This window comes from Fukomys damarensis, unplaced genomic scaffold (genome assembly GCF_012274545.1).
Source record: "Fukomys damarensis isolate Sample0158 unplaced genomic scaffold, DMR_v1.0_HiC HiC_scaffold_13, whole genome shotgun sequence".
Taxonomy (NCBI): Eukaryota; Metazoa; Chordata; class Mammalia; order Rodentia; family Bathyergidae; genus Fukomys; species Fukomys damarensis.
In genome coordinates this window covers 12,461,715-12,468,612 of record NW_022900925.1, presented here as the reverse complement: position 1 = coordinate 12,468,612, position 6,898 = coordinate 12,461,715, and the positions used below count along the sequence as shown (strand labels likewise).

General features: G+C 38.6%; 1 protein-coding gene across 8 annotated transcripts in view; it reads right to left on the bottom strand.

Moving 5' to 3' along the window:
• The window catches only part of CUNH17orf100 (chromosome unknown C17orf100 homolog), a 56,265-nt gene that overhangs the window by 43,961 nt on the left and 5,406 nt on the right, over nucleotides 1–6,898 (bottom strand). The window contains exon 3 of one of the 8 annotated variants that reach the window (XM_010611333.3): nucleotides 606–976. The exons of the other annotated variants lie outside the window; for them this stretch is intronic. The gene's annotated coding sequence lies outside the window, so the exon portion shown is untranslated. Of the gene's footprint in view, nucleotides 1–605; nucleotides 977–6,898 lie in introns of those variants that run through there. 8 annotated transcript variants of the gene reach the window in all.

Here is a 6,898-nt window from a genome sequence, read left to right as displayed (position 1 = left end):
AAAAAAAAAAAAAAAAAAAAAAAAAAGTGGATGCACTGCCAAGCGAGGCGGCACATACCTTGTAATCCCAGCACTCAGGAGGCTGGCTGAGGAAGGAGGATCACTGTGAGCTAGCCTCGGCTAGCCTGGGCTACGTAGCAAGACTTTGTCTCAAACAATAAAAGTTGATACAACCAACATATTGAGGACCAGGCGTCTATTCCTCTTACACAGCAGCCTCTAGTGGTTAAAAGTATAAGCCCTGGAGCCAGCCTGCTTGGGTTTGGATTCTGGCCCTGCCTCTGCCAGGCCAGGAACACTCGGCAAGTCACTTAGCCTCTCACTTAGCCTCTTAGTGTCTTGACCTATTTCACGCAGATGTGAGGAAGGCATGAGTTAGAATACACAGAGGGCTTCAAACCGTACCTGGTGGAGAGCGAGTGCTCAGTACACATTCACTGCCCTTAGGTATCCAAGCTACCCTGGAGCTCTCTCCAGAATTGAAGGACAGGAAGGTCCTTCCTGAATCAATGTGGGCATGTTCCATGCTCTGATTTTCCAAACTGACCATGGCTATAGACCCATCCTGATTCATAGGACCTTGTTTATGAAAAACTATTCATACCCGAAGTGTCTCCAGGGGGGTAAGAAAAATCCAGAGACGAGAATCAAACCTGGGAACGCTGACTAGAAACTGACCTAGCAATGCCACGTGAAGAGAACACACTGCCTGGGAGGACCAGGGCACTTGGGTTGTCTCACTCAAGCTGTCACTTCTAAAGGCAAGCAGGGTTGGGTTTTCTGTTAAAAACCTCAGGTGGGCTCAGGGTATAGCTCAGTAGTAGAGTGCTTGCCTAGCATGCACGAGGCTTTGGGTGTGATCCACAGTTCAGTAAAAAGGAAAAGAAACAAGTAACCTCAGGCTGCTGTCCTGCTTGGCACTTCCTTGTGGCCTCTGCTGCTATGCAGGGACTGTCTGTCCTCTGCTGCCCACTGCCTGTTATGGCACAAAATTAAAGATAAACAAGGTCTCAAAGGGTGTGCTTTTCTCCCAACTTTTTTTTTTTTTTACAGTAACTCTCAATAAGAATATATTTACCTGTGATTCTGTAAATAAAAACAATCTTTGCTATAAGCGAGGGTTCTGATATATTCTATATTTTTCTATTTTAGCTCATTAAGAGGAAGAATAAAATGTTAGTTGCAGTTCACTAAATTGATGCCACACTCCCAGATTCCCACTATTAGAATTTGAAAAACATTAATTCAATGAACTAAATGAGTACAGTAGCTTCCCAAACTTCAGTCAGTGTGCACCATAGCACTTTCAAACCTTTAACCGCATCCATGGCAAACTGTTTATGGAATCAGATTATCTTTCTTTAAATAAACTCACTTAAGCATTTTAAGTGCCCATTCTAGCCTAAATTAAATGTTGGTGAAACTGCAAGTTTCAGAGCCAACTGTATTTCCCCTAGGACACATTAAAATATTTAACTATCAAAATGAATATATTTCTATACTTCCTAAAATCACCTTGCTCACTATTCCTCACTTCAGGAATCACAGACCAGGGATTTGTTCAAACACCTCATTTTATAATGGAGTAGAGGGCCCCCTTGAGGTGAATTCACATACCTGAGGCCATCAGTAATCACAGTTGCCCAGATGTCTTAGGCAATGGGAAGAAATCTATTGTCTTGGGCCATTCCTGGCCAAATACTGGGATGAGTGTATTAGTCTTATCACTTCTGGAAAGATGTTCCATGCTATAATCTCATCAGGAATCAGATATGCAAATAAGTACCTTGTGGAAACATTTTAACACCTTCCTAAATTCTACACATTCTAATTTTTGGAGGTTCTAATCCATATCATATGATGCATATTAGAGTTTATTCACATTAGGACATATTACTTTCAATTTTGTTTCCAGTTTGTAATTTGAAGCCAGTGAGTTTTTCAGGCCTGTAGGTTCTTGGATAGTTCACAGGGTAGAAAGACAGGTGGTTGTAGCTAATGGATAAAGTGGTCTTGGAAATGGTAAAGGAATCTGACCAATGAAAACATCAAGGAGCAATTTAATCCCTTAAACCCTATCTTTTGGTCCTTTTAAAAGGGAACATGGGTAACCTATGGGCATTAACTATATATTGTCACATGGGTAGGGAAGCTTTCTGGGTACCCCAAGTGGCACGTGACTGGCAAGGTGTCTTAGTGCTGAACTTGGTTCCTTACAGTAAAACAAAGGAATCAAAATACCTTGATGATTTTCAAATATTTTATTTTAGCATTGGTATTCTCTTGCAAATAAAATCTTAGAAAGCAAAGAGTAGACCTTGGCTGGAGAGATTAATTTCTGAGTCTAACAGGTATGCAGATTGAGTTTGCGAGGGAATCCAGAGGAGCCTCTGTTAGGTGCTTGCAAAGATGAAGAGGTTTTCTACAGATCTGGAATTCCCAAGGCTTTGAACAGAGCTTAGCTCTAAAGAATATCATAGTGTTTTTCAAACTTCTTTGACAGCGACACACTAAAAGGTAAAGTTTGATTCAAGATATGGCACGCATGTTCTGAAACACGTTTCATGAAATAGGCCTTTACACTGTAAAACAACAGACTGTCCCACTCCTGGCTGAGTCAAGTACACTTTGGGGGTCAATGATCCTTTTGATCAAGTGTTTAAGCAATTTTCTGATAAATTTTAATGGAATTAAGACCTTTCCTGAGAAACCAACTACCAACACATTCAGTTCCTGTCAATTTTGCAGAGAACAAATGGCCTTTGGTGTCTTTTAACATCTTTCAAAAAAATCTACTTCCTTCATTACAAATTTTTTTCTTATACTGTGATAACAATGATTTTTGACATACTAGTCTCTTTTTCTATAAATTTTTCTTATCAAGATACTTGTTGGATTGGCATCGTGGGAGCCTATTCCCTTGATGCAACATTGTACTGTAATGAAAACTTTAATATTGGTTTATGCCTAAATTGTTCAAATTTCTCCTTTCTTCCTTTCCTTTTCTCTACTCCTCTGTTTTAAACAGTATTATATACTTTGATATTTTTTGTCCTACGTCATTTTCCTTTAAACGGTGATTGTGATCTACTGAATTGATTTCATCAGCCTTTAATAGTTTTGACTGGAAGCTTAAAGACCACTGCATACACTCCTGTTGGGTCACTGTACTAGGAAACATTTCATTATGAAATGGTGAAGAACTCACTTCTGAACTTAAAAAAATTAAAAATGAAAAGAGGCAAGCCAAAAACTTTGAGAATATACTTGTAATGCAAATAAATTCTGTCCAGGATATTTGGGACTCATAAAATCAATAAAATATGAGAAAGAAAATAAGCAAAGGTTCTGAATAGGCAATTCACACAAAAGCAAACTTGCATGGATAATAAGTATATGGAAAGATGCTCTTCCTTAATAGTAGGTAGGAGTGAACAGAAATCATAATTATTAAAACTTGGAAACTTGGAGGAGGGAACTCATAGAGTTGAAGCTAGGACCAAAGTGGAATGCAACTGGGCACACTGGCACACTAATCCCAGCACTGGGGAAAGCTGAGGCAGGAGGACTGCAAGTTCAAGTCCCACCTGAGCAACTTAGCAGGATCATTTCAAAATTTAAAAATAAAACAAAAAGGAATGGGGATGTAGCTCAATGTGGAATCCTTGGATTCAACCTCCAGTACCAAAATAAATAAATGCCATATGAAGAGTTGGATGCAAAAGGTTGGTAACATGGGTGGTAAAAGCATTTACCAATAGTCAAGGGATACAGAAAAGTGAAGAGTTTATCAATACACTGCAAGAGAGCAGCTGGTGAGTTCTAATAGAGAAATGTACTCCCAGGAAGAAAGTAGGGATTTTTGTATCTGATTTTAACATGAGGAGTGGGTCTAAGAAGTCATCCTAGGGCAACTTCCATTAGGTCATAGTGGTCTTATTTTCCAACCATCTCAGATCTACAGATAGCCAGGTGTTATTTGAAGACTAACTTTATGTATTTGATAGTCCAGTACCCTCGGCATTGCTGAGCAATCCCTCCAGGTAGTCTCCCCAGGTAAGATTAACCAATGTGTAAAGATTAACTAAGGGCAGTGGCCAAGGGGGTGAGGATAAAGTATTTATGTTTATACTTGAAAGGAATTTTTGAAGTTGTGTTAGGATGGGGGAAGAAAACTAGTATTCTTCAAGTGATTAGAACTTCTAATGTATGTGTTGTTTGTGCATGGTAGCTTGCAAGGTGGAAGGTTAATGTGATACTACAGGCTTATCACTCAGCTGCAATATGGTTGTTAAAGAAATAATGATAAAATAATCATGATTTTCTATGATAAATAGATAAATAAAATTAAAGTATAGGTGCAATAAAATAGGTTCTTCAAACAGAAAACTGCAAAGTGGATTCAGCTGTCCCTAAGAGAAGCTGCTGCCAGGATGAAGTGTTGCTGGTGAGAGTATACTCACAGGAAGCATAAGGTGGCAAGCAGTAGGGAGACAGGGAGCACTGTCCCTGCTCCTCAAGAACTGAATGCTCCCTCTAGTGCCTCTTGTTGGCAGCACCCAATATGGAGCCAGGTGGCAAAGTAGAAACAGGCTGAGACAGAGTAGGGATTTAGCCCAGTGGTTCTGCTGCCTGTCTTGAAAGTGCAAGGTCCTGAGTTTGGTCCCTGATTTAAACAAAAAAAAAAAAAAACAAAAAAAAAAAAAAAAAAAAAAAAAAAAAAAAAGAAAGAAAAGAAAAGAAATAGACTGAGACCTATTATTTTAGGTCTTACTTTATTTTGTTTTACCAACAACTGAGTATAGGAGTTTGGAGCCAAGGGACAAAACCTAACTGCCACAGTCAATCCTTTTTGCCAAGCAGTATTTATTTTAAACTTCTGTACCTCCCTCAAAACATTTTTCCCATATAATATACTATTAATTTTTCCTCGAAGATACACGAAGTCACAGAAATCATTGCATTCCTCTCTGGGAGACAGTGATATCGTCTATCTTTGAGATATGAAAATAACTCCATAAATTTGTCCACAGTTCCATCTGAATATTCTGTTACTAGAAACTAAATTATAAACTTAACCTCCCCAAATTTTTATATTAAATTATAATATAAAAGGAGGAGTGGGGAGCAAGAGGAGGTTGGGGTGGTGGTTTCTGGCACAGATTCACCCTTTTACCTAGAATAACTGAAGAAACAAGGGTGAGCACAGTTTACTATCTGGAGAAAGAAAGCCTTCTGGCTGCAATATAAGAAGGAGGAATTCTGGCAGAGTACTATCATCTTTCTGGGCTGAGGAGAAAAAGCAGGAAGTATTGTACAGGGAAGGTAACACAGCGAGGATGCACAGGGAAGTATACGGAAATTGAGTGTTGCACAGATAGAAAACTCTAGAGACAAGTAAAGGTCCCTATTCAGCTGAGAACTTATCATTATATGTGTGTGAGGAAACCAAGTCAGGAAAAACACCACCTGAAGAAAAGGAGCACTCCCCAAAGCTCACATGCACTAGGAACACAGCTTGTTTCCAACAGCTAAGGCAGGAACCACAAAACTTGGGGATCAAGGAGAGGACTTAGAAATTTTTTTGCCTAAGTAGTAGGAAAGCATTAATCTTTCATTTAACATCACTCTGGATCTATCAAATAGCTTAAAATCAAGACCCAAAGGAGATCAATCTATTTACAATGAACTTAAAAGTTACTAGAACAAAGTTCAAGAATATTTTGTATTTGTAAGAATACAAAAATATCCCACATTTAATAAGGTTAGGATTCACATGGCTGGGGGCACCATGCCTGCATGGCAAACACAAGGTCTTGAGTTCAATTCCTAGTACGGGGTGGGGGATTCACATGGTGGGCATGCAAACCAAAAAAATCAGACACAAAACATACACCTCATAAGGAGGAGAGAAATCAATCAATAGAAAATGTTCCAGAGATAAGACAAATAGAATTAGACAAAGGTGTTAACAATTATTAAAATTACATTGCATCTATTTAATAAATAAGATGAAAGGTTGAACATGTCAGAAGATATAAAAATAACACAGGGAAGAATGCATTTTATATACAGAGTGTATAATAAAAGACCCAAATTGAACTATGAGACATAAAAATAATAACAAATGAGATTTAAGAACACACTGGATGGGATTAAAGATCTAAATATAAAAACAAAAACACTAAACTTGCTGGAAGATAAGTTAGACAGAACTCTGGAAGACAATGGCACAGGAAAAGACTTTATGAACAAATCCTCAGTAGCATGGAAACTAGCAGAAAGAATCAACAACTGGGATCTCATCTTATTAAAAAGCTTCTGCACTGCAAAAGAAACCATCCACAGAACTAAGAGACAACCTACAATGTGGGAAAAGCTTTTTACCAGCTGCTCCTCAGACAAAGGACTATTATCTAGAATATACAAAGAACTTAAAACAACCAGCTCCCCCAAATATAAAGACCCAATTCAAAAATGGGCATCTGAAATGAACAGACATTTCTCAGACAAAGAAATAAAAGCAGCAAGGAAATATATGAAAAAATGCTCTACATCTCTGGTCATTCGAGAGATGGCAGATGAAAACAACTCTGAGATTTCACCTCATCCCACAAAGAATGGCTGATATCAAGAAATCACACAACAACAAATGTTGGCGCGGTTGTGGGGAGAAAGGAACCCTTCTCCATTGTTGGTGGGAGTGCAGATTGGTGCAACCACTATGGAAGACAATATGGAGACACCTCAAAGAACTAGGATTAGAGGTTCCATTTGACCCAGCCATCCCTCTGTTGGGTATCTTTCCAAAAGAATTAAAAGAATCATACCACAGTGATATATGCACACCCATGTTCATAGCAGCACAGTTTGTAATAGCTAAAACTTGGAAACAGCC